The sequence below is a fragment of the Myotis nattereri genome (assembly GCF_964212035.1).
Source record: "Myotis nattereri genome assembly, chromosome: 3".
NCBI lineage: Eukaryota > Metazoa > Chordata > Mammalia > Chiroptera > Vespertilionidae > Myotis > Myotis nattereri.
This window is the reverse complement of record NC_138077.1, coordinates 106,546,548-106,570,295: the sequence shown is the minus strand read 5'-3', so window position 1 is coordinate 106,570,295 and position 23,748 is coordinate 106,546,548. Positions and strand designations below refer to the sequence as shown.

Genomic DNA, 23,748 nt, shown 5'->3' with positions numbered 1-23,748 from the left:
AGAGTGTCATGGAATCATCAGGGTGGGATGAAGAGTGATAGCCAGGTTAATGGAGACTTAAATATGGTGCCTGCCTGCTGGCTCTATTGATGGAGGGCTCAGCAAAGGAACAGTGTCCTCTGCCAGTAGTTCTGTCTGGAAGAAAGATGCCCCTCCAGCTCTCACCCTGAAGCCAGACAATTCAGTTCCTCTTTGTATGTACCTGGTGCCTTTTGAGCTGTTGCCCCAGTGCTGGAGCTCAGAGAGAGTGAGTCTGCGCATGAGCCCTTTAAGAGGAACACCTGGGACTCCTACAGTCCTCCATTTTACTCAGCCACAATCTCTGCTGGTTTTTACAGTCAGAAATTATGGGGACTTCTCTTCCTGGCACTGGAACCCTAGGTGGGAGGGCCTGGTATGGGGCTTGGACCCCTAACTCCTCAGAGGGTAGCTAAAGAGCGGAGATATCCCTCCCAATTTTTATCTGTCACATGTGGATGTAGCATCAGCTTGTTCTGCGTCTCCACCCCCCCTTGCAGTTTGGATGTGGCTTCTTCTTTATATCCTTAGTTGTAAGATTTCTGTTCAGCTAGATTTCACGTGGTTCTGAATGATAATTGTTAGTTGTAGTTGTAATTTTGATGTGGTTGTGGCCATCTTGATCAGTGAAGACCCTGTTCTAAGTTTTAATTTATCACTAACAATTTAGCAGAAATGTCCTGAGAAGTTTTGTTGTTAATATTAACATTTATCATCACATTTTCCAAATTCATACTATCAAAAATGTGCAAATGTTGAATTGGTCTCTAGATTGCACAAAAAGCCAGGGAACAGAACAAATCAAGGTGGAGGAAATTTTCCTATCTCTTTATATTCTCTGATAAATTAATAAACAATCCTGCATGTTGTTCTGGATTTGAAAATGTTTTAAAATAAGTTACATTTTTATTTGGCCCCTTTAGTAATCAACCTAAATCCTAGTTTTCAAATGTGAGCTATTCTTTATCATAAAAAGACAAAAAGGGAAGAGATAAAATGATACACTTAAGGCCACAGTTTTAAAGAATTAGATTGCTGCATCACCTCATAGCAGACAGTCTGGAAATGACAAATGATAGGCATTTTGGTGGTATTAGCAGAGTAGTAAATATAATGTATTTCATTTTTATTCCAGACAGGAAGACTGCAGGTAGTTACTAGTGAATGACAGTAAATTGTACCAGTAAATTTGAACAGCCTTTTATATACACTTCTCATATTCACCTACTCATTAGTATTTTAATTTTTAGGTATATAACTCAATACAAAGTTTCAATATAACCATACGTAAAAAGACAATTTCAAAGTTCTCTATAGAATAACATTCTCTTCTTGAGATAAGCATTCATACTTGATAAAGAAATCATTCAATATCTACCCAAGAGAATGAAAATATACATCCACACAACTTATATATGAATATTAATGAGTGGAAACAATACAAAATGCTCATGAACTGGTGAATGGACAAACAAAATGTAGTCCATCCAGACAATGAAATATTATTCAACACTAAAAAAGAAATGAACTATTGATAAATGCTACAAGATGGATGAACCTCAAAAACATTATGTTAAATGAAGTAAGCTAGGTACAAAAGATCTGGAATAATATAATGTAATATTCCATTAATATAATATAATAATAATATAACATTCCATTCATATAATCTTATCTAATAAAAGAGAAACATGCAAATTAACCATACCTTTGCTACACTCACAAGTCACGCCCACCAGCCAATCAGAGCAACTATATGCAAATTAACCCAACCGAGATGGCGGCCGGCAGCCACGGAGCTGGAGGAAGCAGGAGGCTTGGTTGCCCCGGGGATGGAGGAAGCCAAGCTTCCCGCCTGCCCTGGCCGGCTGTGGCCTCCGCTAAAGGCAACAAAGTTTCAATTATAGAAGATAAATAAATCCCAGATACCTGCTTCCAGCCAGCCTCCACTGAGAGCTTGGGTGGCTGGGGCCGTGACCAGCCTGCAAAGAGCCATCAGTCCTTCACCCAGGCTGGCCAGGCACCCCAGCGGGGACCCCCAACCTGAAGGGGCTGTGGCCAGCCTGAAAATAGCCATCAGCCCCTCACCAGACTGGCCACACCCTCATGGGGTGAGGGTACCCACTGGGGGGCTTGGCCAGCCTGCAAACAGCCATCAGCCCCTCACCCAGGCTGGCCAAGCAACCTAGCAGGACCCCCCTACCTGAAAGGGATGTGGCCAGCCTGAAAACAGCCATCAGCCCCTCACTCAGGCTGGCCAGGCACCCAAGCAGGACCCCCTCCCTGATCCAGGACACCCTTCAGGGCAAACCAGCTGGCCCCATCCATGCACCAGGCCTCTATCCTATATAATCAAAGGGTAATATGAAAATTGACCCTAACAGCAGAACGACTGGGAATGACTGGTCACTATGACACACATTGACCACCAGGGGGCAGATGCTCAATGCAGGAGCTGTCCTCTGGTGGTCAGTGCGCTCCCACAGGAGGAGCTCTGCTCAGCCACAAGCCAGGCTGACGGCTGTCAGTACAGCAGTGGTGGCGGGAGCCTCTCCCGCCTCCTCAGCGGAGCTAAGGATGTTCAACTGCAGCTTAGGCCTGCTCTCCACTGGCAAGTGGACATCCCCCAAGGGCTCCTGGGCTGCCACAGGGATGTCTGAATGCCAGCTTAGGCCCAATCCCCCAGGGAGCAGGCCTAAGCCAGCAGGTGGACATCCCCCGAGGGGTCTCAGACTGCAGGAGGGCACAGGCCAGGCTAAGGGAGCCCCCCAAGTGCACAAATTTTTGTGCACCAGGCCTCTAGTTATAATATAAAAATCTATTACTATAATCTATCTATATATATATATATATAAAAGCTTAAGCAACCATTATGACCGAATGACCAGTTGCTATGACTTTCACTGACCACCAGGGGGAAGATGCTCAATTCAGGAGCTACCTCCTGGTGGTCAATGTGCTCCCACAGCCAGCCACCGCTGATTAGCCAACCTTCTGCGATTCCTGCCCCCAGCCACTAGACCCTATCCCTCCCCGCCAGCTGGCAGGCCCTGGTGGCGGTGAGGTGGCAAGAATTCATTTGTCATGTATTCTTGGCATATAGAGTTGCAGTACCTCTCTTCAAAGATTTAACAGTAAGAGCCAGAACATGAACCTGTCCTGCTGGCTGCCATGTGTACATTTCCATATTCAGAAATCACCAGCATCAGATAAAATAATGCATGTCAAAACCATTGTTCACTTTTTTAAATTCCCAAAATACATGTAAGCTATTGATCTGTATAAATCTTAACAAATCATTTAATTAGTGCATGAAAGAGCAAAGTCACTGATGGTTTCTATACATAATTTTTACTTTTGAACCTCTTTTCCACATTGTTTCTCAGCCTCATTAAAGCCTTATCTGCATTGAACATGGTATTCCCTCACCATAACCAGGAAGAATGTATTTGGTGCAGATCTCTCTTTCCCTCAGGAGATCTGCACCACATACCTGATCCCGTATGGCTGCAGTGTAGGTTCTGGATGTGACTGATGCGCATTATGATGTTCCTACAATGCAGTATTGATATATATGTAAACATTTTGTTCATTGGACAAAATGCTAAGTAGAAACATAAGCAAATGAGTGGTTTCAAACATGTGTATGAGTGAGAGAATAAAAAAAGGCAGAAGAATACTTTAAGCAATAAAAAAAAATTAAAAATAAAAAAATAATAAATAATAAAAAAAAGGCAGAAGACTGGAAACAAAAAGAGAGTTCTGGTTTTTTGTTTCTTTTTTTTTTTTTAATCATCACGGCTTATGCCAAAGAAGTTAGGATCATGGCTTCAGCTGTGTCCTTCTGAAGGAAGCTCTGCCATCATCCACAATTTATAACTTGGTCCTGTATTTCTCTTGATCAACTTGTCAGTCTGCCAGTTATAATTTGCCATCTAACAAAACTTCTACCAACTGCCACCCTTATGCCCATTGGACTTAAACCAGCTACTCTTCCCCACATTTTATACTGAACTAAATTGTGTGTGAAAATTACCTTTTATTGATTTTAGTGAGAGCCTTATACAAACAACTGCGGGCAGATTTCAACTGCCCACTGCCAAAACAGCCCTCTGTCCCATCTGTTGGATGTACATATCATTAAGATTTTTATTATCCTCAGAAATAGAGAACTCATTTTATGTTGTTAGCTAAAAATCTACAGAGTCCTTGAAAATCAGCTCTTACCAGTCCTGATAACCCTGCATCTGAGCAAATGCTGTAAAGAACCACGTTGGCAACAGACACTGATAAATAAAAATGCCTGCAAAGGATAGCACCAAAATGTAATTTCATACTTTACATTAAACTGCTCAAAGAAAATAGACCCTTTGAAATCAGAGACTTTTAAAAATTTGTTAAAAAAAAGAATAAGAAAATTTTCTTAGAAACATTGGGAAAACATATTAATAAAAACAAACAAACAACAACAAAAAAAACAACAACTGTGAAACAAAGACACACCATCATAAGAAATCAAGAACTTTCTTGGAAATGGAAACGTTTTAAAAGACTTAACCATTAGGGGCCCAGGGAAAAGTAATGACGTTTTACCAGAAGAAGAGAATAAAATCATGGAGACCTAATATATTTTTTTACAATGCTGCTTATAATTACACATTAAATTATTTACCCCTTGTGAATGGGTTTCTACAGCCTGCTGAGATGTTGCATTCAGAGAAACGCATACATGCTGTTTTTTCTTCTGTTGCGGTTTATTTTTATTAAGACAAAAACTTAACAATAACCAAAAATATTCACTTTTGCTGAATTTTACTATTTCCAAGAAAACTAGCAGCATGGGTAAACATTTGTCCAATGTTTGCTGTAAGTCCAATAATAAAAAACAATGGTTTATACATCCATGCCCAGTCAATGTCCTATGGGCTGGAATTCATAAAATTGAGGCAGCAGATGGCATACCTAAATTTAATTTGCTATTTGATTTATCCTTGTGTTACCACTCTGAAATGTAGATAGTGAATGTTTATCTGCCACTGTTAAAAACACAAGACCATACTCTGATGTTGGTTCATTAATCCTGAGGATGAAAACTGTAGTTCATCAAGAGGCACTTTCCTCAGATTAAAGGAACACATCAACAATCAATGCCTTGTGTATCAGGGATGGCATTTCATGTAGTTTGGAATCACTACTCATGACAGTAAAGTAATACCAGAGACCATCAAGAGGAAGAATGTGCCTTTGATTCTGCTGATCTAATTTGAAATTAGAGGGGATCTTTGTGTGTTTCAGCTTTACCTCCCAATGTTCCTTGAGAAAATTGGTGTTTTGTTCGATCACTTTTCCTTATAGGTTCTTCTCTTGAACACTGAATTTGATTGTCCATTAGCATGTAAACATCAGTCCAATATACTAGACCACCACATCCTGAAATGAAAATTTCTTGAGTCTGATGTTACTGCTTCTGGCAGTTGTGAAAATAATTTCTGCTGACATCATGTTTAACAGACTTGCCTCTGAGTCAGATCAATGTTGGGAGCAGCATGCAGTGCTGCAAAATTAGATCATTAATTGTGAAGCAAGTTCAACCCTCCTTGCATTTGGAGACCAAAATTCTGAGGTAAAAGGAAACTAAACAAAGATTTTGGAATCTTCTTTTACATTTCAATCATGGCGTCAGTTCAGCTATTTAATCCTCAGAGTTCTTTGGAGGAATTTTATAATTTAAAAATCATGATATAATACCTAGTCCTCCAAAGAGACTGTACAGCATTCCAACATTAAAATGTATCACTCCTAACAGATAAAAATCGAACATACTGATCATCTTTCTCAGCACTCAAATGTGAACTTTTTCTAAAGACTCCAGGTTCTCTACCTGTTACTCTCAAGTGTCAACCAGAGTAGTTATCATAGGATTAGCCTAAAACATTCCTCATACTAACAGAAAAGAAAGAAACACAAGCATCCCAGTGACTTAGAACAGAAAAACCCACCTGTTGGTTAGAACCAGGTTGCCAAGAGACAGCATCAGCTGCATTACCTGTGTGCCTGGAGGTTGCCTTTCCAAACTAATTTTAAGAATAAATTGAAATTGAACTGGAGCTATTAAGACCTTATTAAGATTCTTATCAGGTAAAGAGTAAACAGGTTGTCAGAAAACATTGACATTTTCTTTGTTAAATTGACTCTATGCTTTTATTTTTCTACCCATATGACATTTTATATTATTAACATTTATTTATGAAAACTCTGCCTTTTCTTCAAAAAGTTTTAAGGAGCTTTAAGGTTCTGTTACAGCATTTTAAGAATAAAAATAGTTCCCCATTACTTTACAAATTAGAGTTAAATAAATATTTCTCATAAAGTAAAGATATTAATATGGAAATATAACATAATTTATTCATATAATAAATCAAAATATGTGGGAACTTTTTCCTAATATCCATCATCTCATACACAAATCAAAGATCAAAATATTAAGATGGTATTTAAGAATTAACAAAGATAAATGTAGGTACAAAAATAGGTTGATTTATTTGTCATCATTCCAACTTACCTCCCCCTGCCTCTGTTCTGATTAATTGCCCTCAGCAAGGAGCTGGAGCCTAGTTATGCTGTTTTCTTAATTCCTGTTGATGGAGTACTGATACAGGCTGGAAAGAGAACCAACTGCCTTTTAACTAACCCATTCTTCATGAGTTAATCAATCATAACTTGTCCATTTTAATTATCTCTCAAATTCCAAATAGAGATATGCTTGCAGTTTCCAAATATTTGCATGATTAAAGTTGTTTTCCTTGTTTCAATAAGGAACCTCAAATTGATGAGTCAGGTGGTAAGATTTATTGGGATGAAATTGTCCAATTTATCTCCCAGCTTTCAAAAATACTGGTCTGCAGTTCTTAACAAACATTCCCACCAGACTATGCCCATTAATGATGATGAATATATATATATATATATATATATATATATATATATATATGCAAGTAAATGCAAGAGAGAAAATCCAGCCAAGAAAATATTTACTAGCCTCCCTCTTCATATTCATAAAAAGTACTTTATTACAATACTAAATATAATTACACAAAGCTAATAAGCCACTGGTGCATCTGGATAACATTTTCAGGTTGTTTTTGCCCTTTTTTGGAGGAATACCAATAGATTGGGTCATCAATCAGTTACACCCATCAAGTTACAGGGAAACTAACTGCCTCATAAACATCGGGACAGTTCAGTTAAGATAAAGGTTTGAGCAGTATTTTCACTGAATTGACTGAACAAATTAGTTTATTTGAGTGAATGCAAACAAAAACAAAAGTTAACTCTTTTCAGAAATAATTTTTCATTTAGGAGCTTCCTTCTTCTATCTCTAAAACCTTTTGCATTTTAACATTAGAATTGAAGCAACAGTGTTCTTTCTTCTTTTATTTTTATTTTTTTCATTTTTAAATATATTTTTTATTGTTGATAGTATTATAGATATTTCCCCTCTTCTTCCCAGCCCTTACCTTCCTCCCACCGAGGTCTTCACTACCATATTGCCCATGTCCATGGGCTATGCATATCCTAATATATAAAAACCCTGGATTCATCACAACTGGAGTCTCGACCAACCGGAAGTCAATCCTGCAGTCAGCACTGGGTTGCCAGGGCGACCCAGCACTGACTGCTATGGCAGCAGGCATGGTGACTCAGCACTGACTGCTGAGGGGGCTGCGAATCAGGCCCAGAGAGAGGCCTGAAGAGAGAAGCAGGGTCTGATTTGTAGCCTCTGTTGCAGCTGTTGATCTGCACTTGCCTCTCTATTTCTCTCCTGGCCTGGCCAGCATTTTTCTCCAGGCCTCCACCAGGGCTGCTGATCAGCCCTGCCTTTCTGATCAGGCCCCATTGACAGGCCCAGAGACGCTGACTGGCATAGAAACCAATCAGTCAGAACCAAATCTGGGTGAAGTGCGAGGAGCCAATGGTTGCCTAGGAGGCAGAGCTTTTGATGCTGACTGGCATAGAAACTGACCAATCAGAATCAAATCTTGGTGAAGTGTGAGGAGCCAATAGCTGCCTAGGAGGCAGAGCTTTTGATGCTGACTGGCATAGAAACTGACCAATCAAAACCAAATTGGCCAGCAGAAGATGGCAATTGGAAACAAGATCAGGCTGGCAGGGGAGGGCAGTTAGGGGGGACCAGGCTGGCAGGGAAGGGCAGTTGGGGGCGATCAGGCTGGAAGGGGAGCAGTTAGGGGGTGATCAGGCTAGCAGGCAGAAGCGGTTAGGGGCAATCAGGCAGACAGGCAGGCAAGCAGTTGGGAGCCAGAAGTCCTGGATTATGAGAGGGATATCTGACTGCCAGTTTAGGCCCAATCCTGGGCCTAAACTGGCAGTCAGACATCCCCCGAGAGGTCCCAGATTGGAGAGGGTGCAGGCTGGTCTGAGGGACAACCCCCCTCCCCCCCTATCGGTGCACGAATTTCATGCACCGGGCCTTTAGTAAGTATATAAGTTCTTTGGTTTATCTCTTCTTGTCCCCCCAACCCCACGTTGAGGTATGTCAGTCTGTTCCATGCCTCCCTGCTTCAGGTCTTACTTTGTTGGTCAATTCATTTTGTTCATTACTTTCACAAATAAGTGAGATCATGTGATATTTGACTTTCTCAGTTTGGCTTATTTCACTTGGCATAATATTTTCCAGGTCCATCCATGCTGTCCCAAAGGGTAAGAGATCCTTCTTTTTTATAGCTGAATAGTATTGCATAGTGTAAATGTCCCACAGCTTTTTTATTCATTCATCTACTAATGGACACTTGAGCTGTTTCCAAATCTTAACTATTGCAAATAACTCTGCTATGAACATATGTATGCATACATCCTTTCTGATTGGGGTTTTGGGGTTTTAAGATATATTCCCAAAAATGAGATCACTAGGTCAATAATAAATGATCTACCAGTTGATAATAGGATAAGCTAATGATGGAGATGACTACACAGGATTTTTGAAAGTATCAATTTTATATAAATCTTTTCTATTCCATATGCAATAAACACAAATATATGTACAAAACACTTTAACTCCTCCAAGTCATTAGAACTGTTTTCTCTGATTTAAGAGAAATTACACATTCCCTGATTTATCTCTCTCCCCCTGTATCATCTGTTCCTATAGTGAAAAAGAGCTCTCTATTTCTCTCTTGCACTTACTATTTCTCTCTTATCAGTTTGAGGTTGCATTTAGGTTGAAGGAATGGTTTACCCAAAATCATCAATTGACCTAATTGTTAAACCCATACTCTAAAGCAAAACAAACTCTCTTGCCTTGAACAAAACACACCAAGAATCCAAAGGGACAAGCTTTTAATTTAATGTGATTCCATTTGTGAACTCAGTCTAGTTTTCCAAAATGTGTTCCCAAAATCAGTGGGCCTAAGTGATGCTTTTGAAGAAAATGTTCCACAGCTAAACACACTGGAGTGTAGCAATGGTCCTAAGTCCTCTAGATTTAGCTGGACATAACTAACATGGCACTCTACTGTGGGGTATATTTGGGATATGCTGTATCACAGTCCCTTTTTGAAGATTTACAATATACATTAAAGACTCTAAAAAGCCCTGCACTATAAGAGCTTGTCTGTTTTAGTTTAAAGCAAAGGCATTTGACCTCAGCACTCTTTCCTATTTAACACCATAGAATATGTTTAGGAAATGCTTTACCAGAAACTGAGACATCACATAGGCTGAATCATAACATCATGGAGCAGTTTACAGACTCTTCAAAATCTCACACTGTTACATTAACCACTAACAGACACAAAGCTGCCTCTTGGCTTATTAATAGCCAAAGTTGTACATAAAAAGAAGAAATTAAATATATAAATATGAGATGGGAAGCAGAAATTTCAATATCTATGAAAAAATTATTGCAACTAACAAAAACAAATTTTACTTACTAATTGGAATTCCCAATTGTTCTCCACTTGGATTCAAACAGTATCCATTGAAATAAACCTGCTAGCATATTTACAGTTCCAAGTATAACACCACAAGTCACCCTCAAATGATGATGTCCTCCTTCAGTGTATTTGTCATTCTTTTTATCATCCAGATCTTAACACCTTCTCTAAGACTTCAAAATGCTCTAGTTTAAGAGCCATAATAGGCAAAGACCCTTTCCACTCCCTAAGTTAAAAGTCAGACTCCCACTTTCCCAGCCTCCCTTGTAGTTAGGACACTGACTTATGACCATGACTTTGACTAGGACTCCCATGACTAGGAGTCCAAGTGAGGACTGCTCAAGATCCACCCTGAGAAAGGTGGCAAGAGCAGCAGTAATAGCTCTATTAGATATTTTGTGTGGGGCTTATGCCAAGGGTCTAGAGTTGGTCATATGACTTATACCTGGGCATACATACATCTCATCATCCTGACCACAGAATTGCTTGAAAGACAGGGAGGCACATGTGCCAACTCAGTCCACTGAGATTCAATCTGAAAATTTGGGATAGAATTTTGGGGAAGAAGAAACTAGCTTTCCAATAAGATTGCCAACTCAGTAGGATGCAAAACTGGACCAATAGTGGCCATTCTATTATCACATGGCAGAATTTACCGAAAACAGGATTAACAAACATCATCAACTGAATCTGTGAAGCCAGTACTATTGCTGAACTTACAGTTACATAAATGAGTTCTCTATTTTATTTAGCGAGTTGAGACCAGGATTGTTTTCCATGATAGAATTGCCCTAGATTCCTTCCTTGTAGTCCATGTGAAGTTTGTGCAATAGCTAATAAATCCTATTGTACCTGTATTATTGCCTCAGGTGAAGGGGAATAGTCAATATTGAAATTCAAGAGGAAAGCTGCCTGGCTTTCTAAAGCAGACACTGATGGTTTATGGAATTTGTTCAGCTGGTTGGGTCTAGTACCCTGGGAAAGCATGGCAGAGATCAATGTTACAGATTAACCTCATGCTGCTTGGAGTCCTGCTGATATTCATCTTAATGAAATGCCACATTAGGTAAATTGAATGGATTTGGTCCTGTCAGAATTATCAGAGTGACCAAGAAAGTAGATACTCTTGGGAAAATTCACCAGAAGTCAAGAGTATATAGAGAGGGGTAGGTATTGTTGAGAGACAATTATCCATGGAGCCTCTGTTTCTGCATGACTTGGGACAACTTTTATTCCAAACTAACTTTTCAAAGATATTTGTATAGAAAAAAGCTTGGAAGATAGAAACAGTGTCTGCCTGTTGGGCAAAGGAAAGTCCTATTTGCACTCCAGGATAACAAAGCTAATGTCTCCTCTGTAACAAGGGTTGGGCAGATTTGCTAGCAGCACCCTCATAAAATTGGAAATTTCCTAAACTTAGTATACCTCAATCATGACATAAACCTGCATACCAAACATCCACCTGAGCCCATGAGACTGGGGTGTAAAAGGACTGATACAAATGTAAAGCTTATGCTGCCCACTGTGTCAGAAATAATAAAGTCCTTTGATTCTGACCCAGGAGTCTTCTGCCAGCGTCTATGAAACTCTGGCAAGATAACTTTTTACCTTGAAGGTATAATAAAATATCAGACCCTTCACACTTTTGACAAAGACCCATATTAATATACATAATAATATACATAATATACATAATAATTATTAATATACAAAGATAATATGTATATGAGTAGAAAGACTCAATATCATAATTATATCAGTTCTCCCAAAATTGCTCTATAGATTCAGTGCAATCCCAATCAAAATCCCAGCAAGATTTTTCATAGAAACTGACAAATTGTTACTAAAATATATATATTGAAATGGACTTAGAATAGTCAAAACAATCTTGGAAAAGAACAAAGTTGAAGGATTTACATCCTATATTACCTTAAGACTTACTATATAGTATAACAACCAAGATATTGTGATAATAGTATAAAATTAGACAAATAGCCCAATGAAACACAATAAAAAGTCCAGAAATTCCCCTACACATATATGGCCAAATGAATTTGACAGAAAAACCATTGTAATTCAATAGGGAAAGAAAATAATTCTCAAAAAATAGTATTGGGTCTATCGAATATCCAGATTAAAAATTAGTTGATCCATACTTCACTCCATACATAAAGACCTATAAGAAAACATAGGCAAATATGTTTGAGACTTTGGAATAGTAAAAGATTTTTGAAAAGATTGTAAAAGACATGAATTATAAAAGAAAAGCATTGATAAACTGAAACCTGAAACTTTTGCTAATCAAATGATAATATTGAGAAAGTGAAAATGAAAGCTACATACTGGAAGAAAATATTTGCAAGATATAGTTTAAATAGAGGACTTGTATATGGAATGTATAAGGACCTGCTATAAAACTATTTTAAAAGGCAAACAATAAATTTCTTTAAAAAGACAAAAGACTTCAAGTGATGCTTCACTAAACAGAATTTTTCAAATGGTCAATAAATACATGAAAAGATGTTCAGCATCATTAGTTTCAGAAAAATACAAATTAAAACCACAAATAGATACCACTGCACACTCACTAGAGTTACCAAAACTAAAGACTAATAATACAAAAATGTTTGGAATGCAAAGCAACTGGATACTGGTGAAAGCTTAAAATGGTACAACCACTGTAGAAAAATGGTAAAATCTTATGATGTTAGAATACAACTACATTATTTAGCAATTCCACTCTTTTTTATCTCCTTCCAAAATTAAAATATGTTAATAAAAAGATTTGTATAATAATTTTTATAGAGGCTTTATTCATAATAACATAAAATTAAAAACAACATAAATATCCATCAACAGGAAAATAGGTAAATTATGGTATATTCATACAAGTGAACGAACCAATAATACAAACAAAAATACTAATAAATCTCAAAACCATTATCTTGAATGAAAGAAGCTGGACACAAAGGAATATATATGGGGTGACTTCAATTACATGAAGTTTTAGTATAGTCAAAACTAATGTATGAAGCTAGAAATCTAAATAGTGGTTGCCTGAAGGAGAAACAAACTAAAAGTACTCAAAAGAACTTCTTAGGGTGATGAAATGTATACCTTGATAGAGATGATTATTACATGTGTGTATACATTTGTCAAACTCATTAAATTTACACTTAAGTCTATAGAATTTATTGTAAGTAATTCTCAATTCAAAATGAGAGAAAAAAACCAGACTGTAAAATAGATTTTATGTAAAAATAATTGACCTTCAGACTGTTCAAGATCTGACATCCAATTAGATAAGTTGAAGTTGAGGTTATTTGTCCTGTTTCCACAGGTGTGGAGAGAGATATCCTCTCAGACTTTACACAGCTACCAAAGTAGCAATGCCAGGAAAATAATTAATCATGATTTGATAGTGCCTATTTGCAATCAGAAGAAAAAAAACAAACACCCTGGATTATAAAAGTAGGTGAAACACACCCAAAAGACCTAGTCAGGCACAATGTTGGCACTCTTGGTTCTCGTGACTTTGGCCCTAGCATCTGCTCACCATTCTGGTGAGCACTTTGAAGGGTAAGTAAACAACTCCTTAAATAAGTCAGTCCTTCTTCCTTGGTAACTCAAAAAGTTTGAATGTATTACCCAATTTAAAATTTTCTCTTCTTCTTCTGCTCTCTCACCATTCAGTGAGAAGGTGTTCCGTGTCTTTGTTGAAGATGAAAATCACATCAACTTGCTCCATGCCTTGGCCAGCACCAACCAGGTAAATTGCAATTCTGTACTATAGGTTTGGTTCATACTTACTTTAAAATCTTAGATTGCACTGTTCTTCCATCAAAGGAAGAATTACTTGAAATATTAGCTATAGCATTTTTGTTGCAAGAAGTAAAAACTTGAAAAACATTTAGTGCCTCATATCTTTTTATTCTGCCTAAATTAGATCGCCATAAATCCTACAGTGTTATAAATCCAAGGTAACTTTTTTAAGAGCTGGTAGAGCATGACAACTGGATGAGCTGGCCTGTCACAAATATCATAGAAAATCTAATGTACAGTCACTTTCCTTCTTAAGCAAAAAAGAAAAATAATCGACTTCAATATTACTGAAAAACTGGGCTTTTGTCCAACTTGAAATTCATTTCCACATCCCATGTATCATCTGTTCTCTTTGATTTTCTTTCATTCCAAATCAAACAGTTTGAGTTTTCATGACCTTGACTCAGGCCCTCTTAATGATATGACATGGGGAGAGGGGAGACAAGGTGAAAAGATATGGGTGATTTCCATGCTTTCTTTTTATTTTCAAGAAACCAAAATGTGTATGCTACTTTAAAAAAATTCACTGACCATGGAGTAAAAACTGACATTTTTTATTATGCATGTCATGTGGCAGTAAGCTATTGCTGATCACAAATAGTTCACTTAGGCCAAAACTCTTTCTTTATGAATATATAATCTAAAATAATCTACTAGCTCCTAAATATCTATCCATCTCTCTATCCAGCTATCTTTTCTTTCTACAGATTTTTTTTTTGTTTTTACCTTTTAAGGTATAGAGGCAAAAAAAAAAAAGGTAGACAGTGTCATAACATGAACAGATTCAGAAGTTTAGAATTAAAAGATGATATAAAGTCATCTATTCCAGCCTTCCACTCAAATCTAGAATTTCCTCCATAGAAATAGCATCTGGTTGCTAGCCCTAATAAAACCTGTTTGAGTACTTCTAGGGACAGTGAGCATACTGCTTTTCAGAGTAGCCCATTTGCCTTAAACAGCATTCTAATTGCTATGTGAAGCTGAAGGTACCTTCTCTAACTTGGACCTAACTGAGATAAATATTGTCTTATTTCTATGATTTATTTTTTCCAGACCTTCCATCATTTATCTCAGCACTGGTTTATAGGCACGTGATCATCCTGGTCACCTCTGAATATTGCTAAGCTTTCTGTCTGTATTTCTTTTTTAAAATGTAGTTCTCAGAATTGACAGTGGACCTCCAGGTGTGCTATGATTAATACATACCACAGACCACTGTCTACCTTCATTTGTAAAGCAGACATTATTATTAATGGGGTCTGCAATTCTTTTTAGCATCTTGAACAGTTATTGAATACTCTTAGCTCATAGTAAACCTGTGTCCAATCAAAACCATTAGGTAATATTTTCTCACATAAGTCATCCTCAAGTAAGATATTTTTCCTTATGTGACTGCGATTTTTTAAACTAAATGCAAGATTTTTAGATTTACCCCTGAGAAAATTTATCTTGATAACCTGTTTTCAGCCTGTTGAGATCATTTTAAAAATAAATTGTCATCCAGGATCATAATTCTTCTCCCTAACTGCATCACCAGCAAGTTTGATAAGTACTCCTTCTCAACTTTTATCTTTGTCACTTATAAAGAAAAAGATTAAGGAGTCAGGGGTCAGCACAGAACTAGTGGCCTCATTCATGGTTTATTCATTCAATATGTATTTATTTTCACTCTCCAATGTGCCAGACATAGTGTTAAGTACTGAAAGTGATTCATTAACCAACTCTTCTTGGATAAGTTCGCTCAACTACCCATGTTACTGTGGTGTAACCTACAGATAACACTGTGCTTTCCAACTTGTAAAGAGGAATATAAATGAAAACACTTGGTCAATTGCTTTCCTGAGATTCAAATTCAACATGCAGGCTTGAGGTCTCTTCCAATAATAAGATGAAATAATTGGGCCTAACTTATTCTTATTTTAAACAATGCTGGCTCCCAGGGATCACAACTTCCTTTTCTGAGCATTCACAATCCATCTGCTTCCAGTATACCCTACAGCTTTGCCAGAATTCATGCCTGGCCCAGGAGCTCCTGTAACTGAGATTCAACTGTTTTTCTCTTTATGAAATCCCAAACTTGCCCCATCCATTCCTAGCGATCCCTTCAAACTCTAATTACTCCAAAACTGCTGATAAAGTTCTGCAATTACATCTGCAGTATTTTTTAGTTACTTAAAATTCAGCATTTAATGGTGGTCAAGAGAAGATAATCTGGACTCAGACTGGGCTCTACCACTTGCTAGCTGGATCTTGGTCACCTCTCTGGGTCTCAACTTTTTTGTTAATAAAATGAGGAGAATAATAGTATTTACCTTATAGGGTTGCTGTGAGATTTAAAAGAATTAATATAAGTAGAGCACTTAAAAAGAATGTATATAATAACTATATAAGTGTTTGTTACATCTGGAATTTGAAAGGCAATTTACACAGCCAGTATAATCCCCTCTCTCCTCATCTACTGTGGGCCTCAATGTTCTCTTTCCAAAGAAAGTTATTTCTGCTAAAATTTAACATGACAAATTCTTTATTCATGTTAATTTCATCTCTCTGTATAAGAAGAAGAGATAGTGTTAACTCCTTGGAAAAAAACAAAGCTAAACAAGAGTTACATGGGGCTACTTTCTTCTAGCTGCAAACACCAGGCTATAGCTCCATGCAGTGGAACTGCATGTTTCTTCTTTATTCATTTATTTCCTACATGATTGAAAGATATTTTTATTCTCCTTAACAATCCGGCAAGTATAGCATATTCTGAACTGTAGCCTTCCTGATAAGATCATTACAAGGTCATCTAGTCTTTGTATTCATCCTTGGCCATGTGTCCTTCCTCCCAGCTTTTGAACATGTCCTTTTGAAAGTTAAATGCATGGGAGAGATCTGTGACCACACTGGACTCTAGCCACCTCCCCCTTTTCATCTGTAATTATATAGTAAATACTTTATCTCCTTGCAATCAGAGTTCTATTTGTTCCTTTATTGGTGACAGTCACCATAAAACCTACTGTATTCTCTGTACTTTTAAATTTCTGTTTCTCTAGTTTAAGGTAAATGTTTATCTGTGCCCAGAGTAACCTGGTTACAGGTTTTCAATGTTCTCATTACTCCCACTACATTAGTAAGTTCCTCCATGGAATCAGGAGGAATCAGGTCTAGAATAGAAGTCACTTCTACTTCCAAAAAGAAAGGAAAATTCATCAAGATAAATGAAGATTCTATAAGATGCTAAATTTCTGGTCAAATGCAATGTGAAGAAACAAATTTGTATAAGAACCAAAGATCCTCAACATCAATATTGTTTTATACATCCATTTTATTCCCAATAGAATTTAAGATAAAAAATGTACTTAAGATAAAGTAATGGACATACTACTTTATCTGTTATTGCAGTAGTTTTGTGATATGTTTTAGGAAGGGCTCTTAAGTTATTAACCAGCTGGTTAATTAAGTTGATATTCCCACTGTGCTATCATCTAAAGATATTCTTGTATCTTCCAACAATTATTCTTTATGGTTCTTTGTCACTCAGTTTTCTGTATTATAATTTTATGACCTCAGTTGTATAACTTCTTAACTTAGAATTTAATTTTCCATATCTCATATTATATATTTTACTCCATTTCCATACTTCAGACATAATCTCACTCACAAGGTCTTGGTAATTACTGAAATTTATATTTATTTCCTTGTGCTAATAATTTGAGTCTATTATTTGTATCCATACTTGATACATTAGTAGACATCTATGTGCCTATAGTGTTGCTCTTGATTTTTGCCTCCATTTCTCCTAAGCACTGGGGAGTAACTTCAGTATAATAAGTCTGTGCTATACTTACAGGGCTCCATAGTATTGGATGTCAGTGTTTGCTAAAAGATTTCTCCAAGATGAAATTGATAAGGAACCTCAGGTTAGGTCTGCATGTCTTCTGTCAAACATATTTATGAGATTCCTCCACCTTATTTTAAAGAATCCATAATTCTTACTGCAGAATAATATATATAAATATATTTCTCCCCTCATTCCTTGCAAAATTTGGCAGAGCCAAGATGAATGGGCAAGGGATTGGGAGATCAGGGAAGGCAAATTTCAACTTACTAAGAAAAATAAAACTATCTCTAAGACAATTAGGCTGTTCTGAAGTGGTACTAGATGTACTCAAGATTATATTAGAACCATTACAAAGGATATTGTGCAAACATTTATTGTTCTGAGTAGGAAGCTACATCTTAATATAGGTTCTTCCAGAGCAGTCCCTTAGACAAAGAGGTGCAGGCAAAGATTTCATTTGGGAAGTGCAGGAAGAACTGATAGAGAAGTGGGAAGGGTTACAGAGAAGCCAACAAAGCGGTCCTTATTAGGTCAGTTACCACAGATGATGACTAAAGCTTAATGCTGCAGTGAAACTCTAGGAAAGGGTACAAATCAGACGCCTCTGAATTATCTCACCTGAGAAATGCGGAGTTGAAGTATTTAGACATCCACTTCCAGGGTCATGGTTGAGCGCTTCTCTAAAGAGAGGTTTTATTTGTTTGTTTTTTGTTTTGTTTGTTTGTTTGTTTGTTTTGGCGTGTCGTGCATGCTTTGAACTGTTAGCTTGGCTTTTTCCAATTCTCAGGGAACTAGCTTTCAACAACAGAGATGCAGAGTTTGGTAGTGGGGAGTCCCAGAATTATGTACTGGTGGGGCACTGCCAACTTGCTACAGATACTTGGAAGATTTTATGTGCTTTGCCAATTCTAAACTTCTGTGTCTATGAAAATACACCACCCTCTCTCATCCCACCTTAGAATGCCAAGTATTTATTAGAAACACAAATTCAGGGTTAACTTTTTAAAGTATGTTTTTTCTTATAATGTGCTTGTCTTCATTGTGCTTCTCTTTACAATGTTGGCTAACTAGAATTCATTACTAGTCCTTTATTTTCTATATCCTTATCACAACATACTTTTGTACTTCCTCCACTACCTTTTGACATCTCATCTTTATCCTCCCATTGTTGATTCACTAAGTCACACGCTGTAGCCAGTCCTTATCAAATCATCAATACTCCCTCCTTTCAACACCTTAGTGACAACCACACTCATACTTTTTCTTCTGGAATCCCTCTTGATGTAATCCATGTGTCCCTGTCTCCCCATTGCACTGACATTCCCTATGACTCTAACTCATAACTCAGCACCCATTAGACATCTTCAGCGGTTTGAAGATTACCAGGACAGGATATAGGCTATTGGATTACCCACAGGTATATCTAAAATTGAGTCATCTTAATATTTTACCTCACCAGTTCCTATTAAGTCTGCCCAAACTTCCTTCCAAGTTCCCAAGCAATGGTCTAAATATCTCCACCTGTCACATCTCCTGCCTGAGACTAGCTTGTAACATCTAAACAGGAATTGTGCAAGACAGAGAGGTAGAGAAAGACCCACTGTCTGGCTCACATCAGGCTTCTAGGCCTTTACTCAAGCCAAGAAAGGAACAGGAAAATAGACACCTACAGGAGACGGCATGTCCTTAGTTATTATTTTTCCATGGAAAAAGGAGATTTGAAACTACACATCCTGTGATTTTTGTGCACAATTTTCTCTAAAATATCTCTCATGAGGACAGAAACCATATTTGATTTGCTCAGTATTATATTTGCTCACAATAGTCTCAGTCACAGAGCCTAACACATAGTAGGTCCTCAATAATAGTTTATGAATAACTGAACAAATGAAAATGTCAGTACATTACTTGATCCTTAAGAGTATTTGTTTTTTGTCATGGTACCTAGATGACCACTATGGAAGGGTACATTTTTCTTCCCTTATGTATCCTCCACAGGTCAGAAATGCCCCCAGGCCCACATATTACTTTGACATGTACAGTGCTGAGTTCCTCATAAAAAAAAAGTAACTAAAAATTAAAAAGGAAAGCTCAATTTTTCTCTATTAAATTTTGTGGCTCTACATCAGTGGTTCTCGATCTTCTGGCCCTTTAAATACAGTTCCTATTGTTGTGACCCAACCATAAAATTATTTTCTTTGCTACTTCATAACTGTAATGTTGCTACTATTATGAATCGTAATGTAAATATCTTATATGCAGGATGGTCTTAGGCGACCCCTGTGAAAGGGTCGTTCAACCGCCAAAGGGGTTGCGACCCACAGGTTGAGAACCACTGTTCTAGATAAATTCTCATCACTCATTCAGCACTTTTATCCATTACCACAAACATTGCTATTCCAATAAGTAACTGTTCCTGGAAATCAATAAATAGAAAAGAGTAGTTATAGGGTACTGCAATTGACTAGCACTCTGGGAAATAATTACATGTTTTTCATGCTTGTTGATAATCAATTAGGACTATGAAAATATGTAAACATTTTTATTAGCAACTGCTTGTTCTCAACTCTTATTCACTCAAAGAATATATCTCTAAGAGATTTCATAAATAATTTGAGTTTGAAAATAACTCAATGGAGTAGAGCAATAGTATTCTTGCCAATAATAATCCATCCATTAGATTAGTGGTGTTCAAAATAACATATCTTATTCCTTATTCAGATCGACTTCTGGAAACCAGATTCTGTCACACAAATCAAACCTCACAGTACAGTTGACTTCCGTGTTGAAGCAGAAGATATTTCCACTGTGGAAGACTTTCTAGAGCAGAATGAGCTACAATATGAGTAAGTTTATGTTTATAACTATTAAAATTTTCTCCCATGTATGCTGTCATCCAAGCCTCTGAATAACTCTTGGAAGGTAAAAATAAGACCAAGACCATGGCTTCCCCAGGTCCACACAAATAGGTCATAACAGAGCTAGACCTGAATTCCAAATCTTAAGACTTCAGACCTGGTCAATTTTCTGTTTAGTTGTTGCTCCAATAAAAATGGTTTTGATTCTTGAACCCCAAACCTTCAGTCAGAAATCTGACCTGCTACTGGTTTATAAGTGATAGATAGTCTATAGGCCAAACCAACTGACGGTCTGTCATCAGTTATACACAATTTTAGTCCCAAGTCAAATCATCGCCTTTCTAGGTGAGCAGCCAGACCTATTACGAGACATGAGGGCTATTTATATCTTATAATAGGACCAGACTAGAGTCAGACTGAGTGGTCCTTCTGTCCCTTGTCCCCAAAGGCCCCATGACTATCTCTAATGGTAAGAGAGGTATGGATAGAAGGAATAAATAAAAGAAAAGTCATTCTCTAAAGGCCTGGAGTAGAGTTGACTAAGCTGATCACACCATGCCTCCTTTACCCAAATAGCACACTGGTCCATATAAATCTTTTAAGATGAGAATGTTCACCTAAGTAGAGGCAGTTGTTCATCCAACAAATAGTGAGTGCCTACATATGCCAAGTACCAAAAAGGAAAAATATAACCGAACCCATTTCTGAGGAAACCAGATTATAAACTAAACTTCAATAATGTGTAACAGATGTCAAGAAAAGTAAAGAGCTCAAAATGCAGGTAAATAGATCAAGTCTAAGGGCTAGAAAAGGCCACCTGATTTTTTAAGATCCAAGATGGCGATGAAGTAGGTGGATGTTACATTTACCTCCTCCTGGAACCAAACTGGAATTACAACTAAAATATAGAACAATAAGCCTGAATAACCAACTGAATACTAGCTGAAGAGAAATCTTATAACTAAGGATTTACAGAAGCCACATTGAAATTGGGAGGAAGGGCAAAGATGCAAAAAGGGCAGGCCCCATTCCCATCGGTGGCAGCTAAGATTCTGGAGGGATATCTCAGCTGCAAAATTTCCTTCTGGGAAGATAGGATCTCAAGCCCATGTGGGGCTCCCCAGCCCAGAGCACCAGAGCATCAGCAGGGATTCTGCCCATCAAGGAGAGACTGGAGACACAGGTGCCCTCTTAAAGGGCAAATGCATAAATTTTGTTCACAACCACTCACCCTGTGCTCCAGCAATGGGCGGGCAGAGTGGAGTAGAATCAGGTGAGGAAATACTAGGGTTTGTGGCTCTGGGGAGAGAGATAGTCACCAAGATACCTGTGGTGAGTCATTCTCCCACACAGTACATGCCATTTTCCTTGGGTGGAGCACTTCCCTTCATATAGCATCAGCCTGGAGGAAAGCATTAGCTATAGCCTTTAGACTCCCTGCGGCCCTCACCTTGAGGAGCTTGCACCCTGCTGAGGTGCCAGCTGCCTGGGCCGGTATATAGAGATGTAGGCAGACTCAAATATGTCATGACTGAGCTGTGTGGCTCTGCAGTTGGGAGCCACTTGCCCCACTTTCCTGCAAGCCTGACTAGCACCTCCCTCTCCTGGGAGATTCATCCATCCCACGGGCCATGTAAGGCCAGCAAAATCATTTGGTCTGGCCCTGCCAAGGCATTAGAGATGAGTTAATTAAATGTTTGACCAAATATAGCAGGCTAATTTTTAAGTTGATAATTTGTATGGCCCACGATGATGTTATAAATACCTAATGGTCCTTGGCAGAAAAAAGGTTCTCTACCCCTGCGTTAGATGAATCCTCCCAACTCCAGGCAGCCCTCCTCTACTGAGACTGGGCTCTTAGCAGAGCCTGGAACAAACTAAGTTGTGTGGCTCTAAGACAAGGGCCATTTTTTCCTTATATGCTCAGGTAGTACAGAGCCCTCCCTTCACACAGCCAAATCTTAGTCAGTTTGGGCCTGATAAACTCTGTTGGCCACACCCTGACAACTCACTGAGACCCCGCACCACCATGAAGGTGTGCAAGCACCTAGCAGTGGCAGCTAGATTTGGTATATCTTGGAACATTGCTGAGTGGCCTCAGACCCAGCATTGGCACCAAGTTTGAACCTGTATAAATCTGGTGAATACCACTCACTCCTATCTGGTGACCCACTGAGAACCTGCCTCATGCAACTTGAGTACTACCAGAGGCTCTTGCAGTGACTGAAACTAACAGGCAGCCAACTAGTGGAAGCAGGCGGAGGCCAATCTCAGGGTCCCTTGGGCCTTTTGCTGACTTACCCCTGGGCCTGGAGGTGGTAAAATCTGGCCTTGATATGTAGCATGGTCCTTTCAGCACACACCCAGGGCCAGCAGAGGCAGCAACAAACTGTGGTTCACTTTGTAGCTTCAAATAGGTTGCCAGGGCTAGTCACAGACAGCATCTGACATTGGCCTGCACCAGGGTCCCTCCCAAAAGGCCCTAGAACCAACATAACCAGTGGCCAGCTTCAGATAATTTCAAAGAAGGATCCAATTAGCTTCACAAATGGCAGATCCAAAAGGAGATTTGGCAGACTCCAGACCTTGCTGAGGTGTAATTTGCCTTATGTGGTTCGTACCTGCACAGCAGCTAGCACACTGAGAAACACATGGGTCCTCACAATCAGCCAGCCTGAGGTTCGGCCCTACACACAAACAGACCAATAGAAATCAAGACTCAATTACAACAGGAGGGCCCATATAACCCACATAAAAAACATTCCTGGAGGACCCAGCTCAGATGATCAAGGAGATAGCACCACTGGGTTCCATAGGACACCTACTACATAGGGCCACTTAACCTATCCTAGAACTCATAAAAAATCTATCTAATACATAGAAATAAACACAAAGAGGCAGCCAAAAGGAGGAGACAAAGAAATATGCCACAAATGAAAGAAAAAAAAAATCTCCAGAAAAAGAGCTAAATGAAACAAATGCAGGCAATTTACCAGATATAGAGTTCAAAAAAATGGTTATAATGGTGCTCAAGGAACTTAGTGAGAACTTAAACAAAGAGATAACAAGCATTAAAAAAACATAAAAACCATAAAAAGAACCAGTCAGAACTGAAGAATACAATATCTGAAATGAAGAATCCTATCTAATAAAAGACAAAAAGGGTAATTGACCGTACCTTCGCTACACTTCCCATCGGCTAATCAGGGTGATATGCAAATTAACTGCCAACCAAGATGGCGGCCGGCAGCCACACAGCTGAAGTGAGCAGGAG

General features: G+C 38.3%; 1 protein-coding gene across 1 annotated transcript in view; it reads left to right on the top strand.

Moving 5' to 3' along the window:
• CPB1 (carboxypeptidase B1) overlaps positions 1-23,748 on the top strand; it is a 163,673-nt gene that overhangs the window by 106,158 nt on the left and 33,767 nt on the right. Inside the window, exons 2-3 of the mRNA XM_081087457.1 lie at positions 13,662-13,737; positions 20,338-20,462. The gene's annotated coding sequence lies outside the window, so the exon portion shown is untranslated. The remainder of the gene's footprint in view (positions 1-13,661; positions 13,738-20,337; positions 20,463-23,748) is intronic.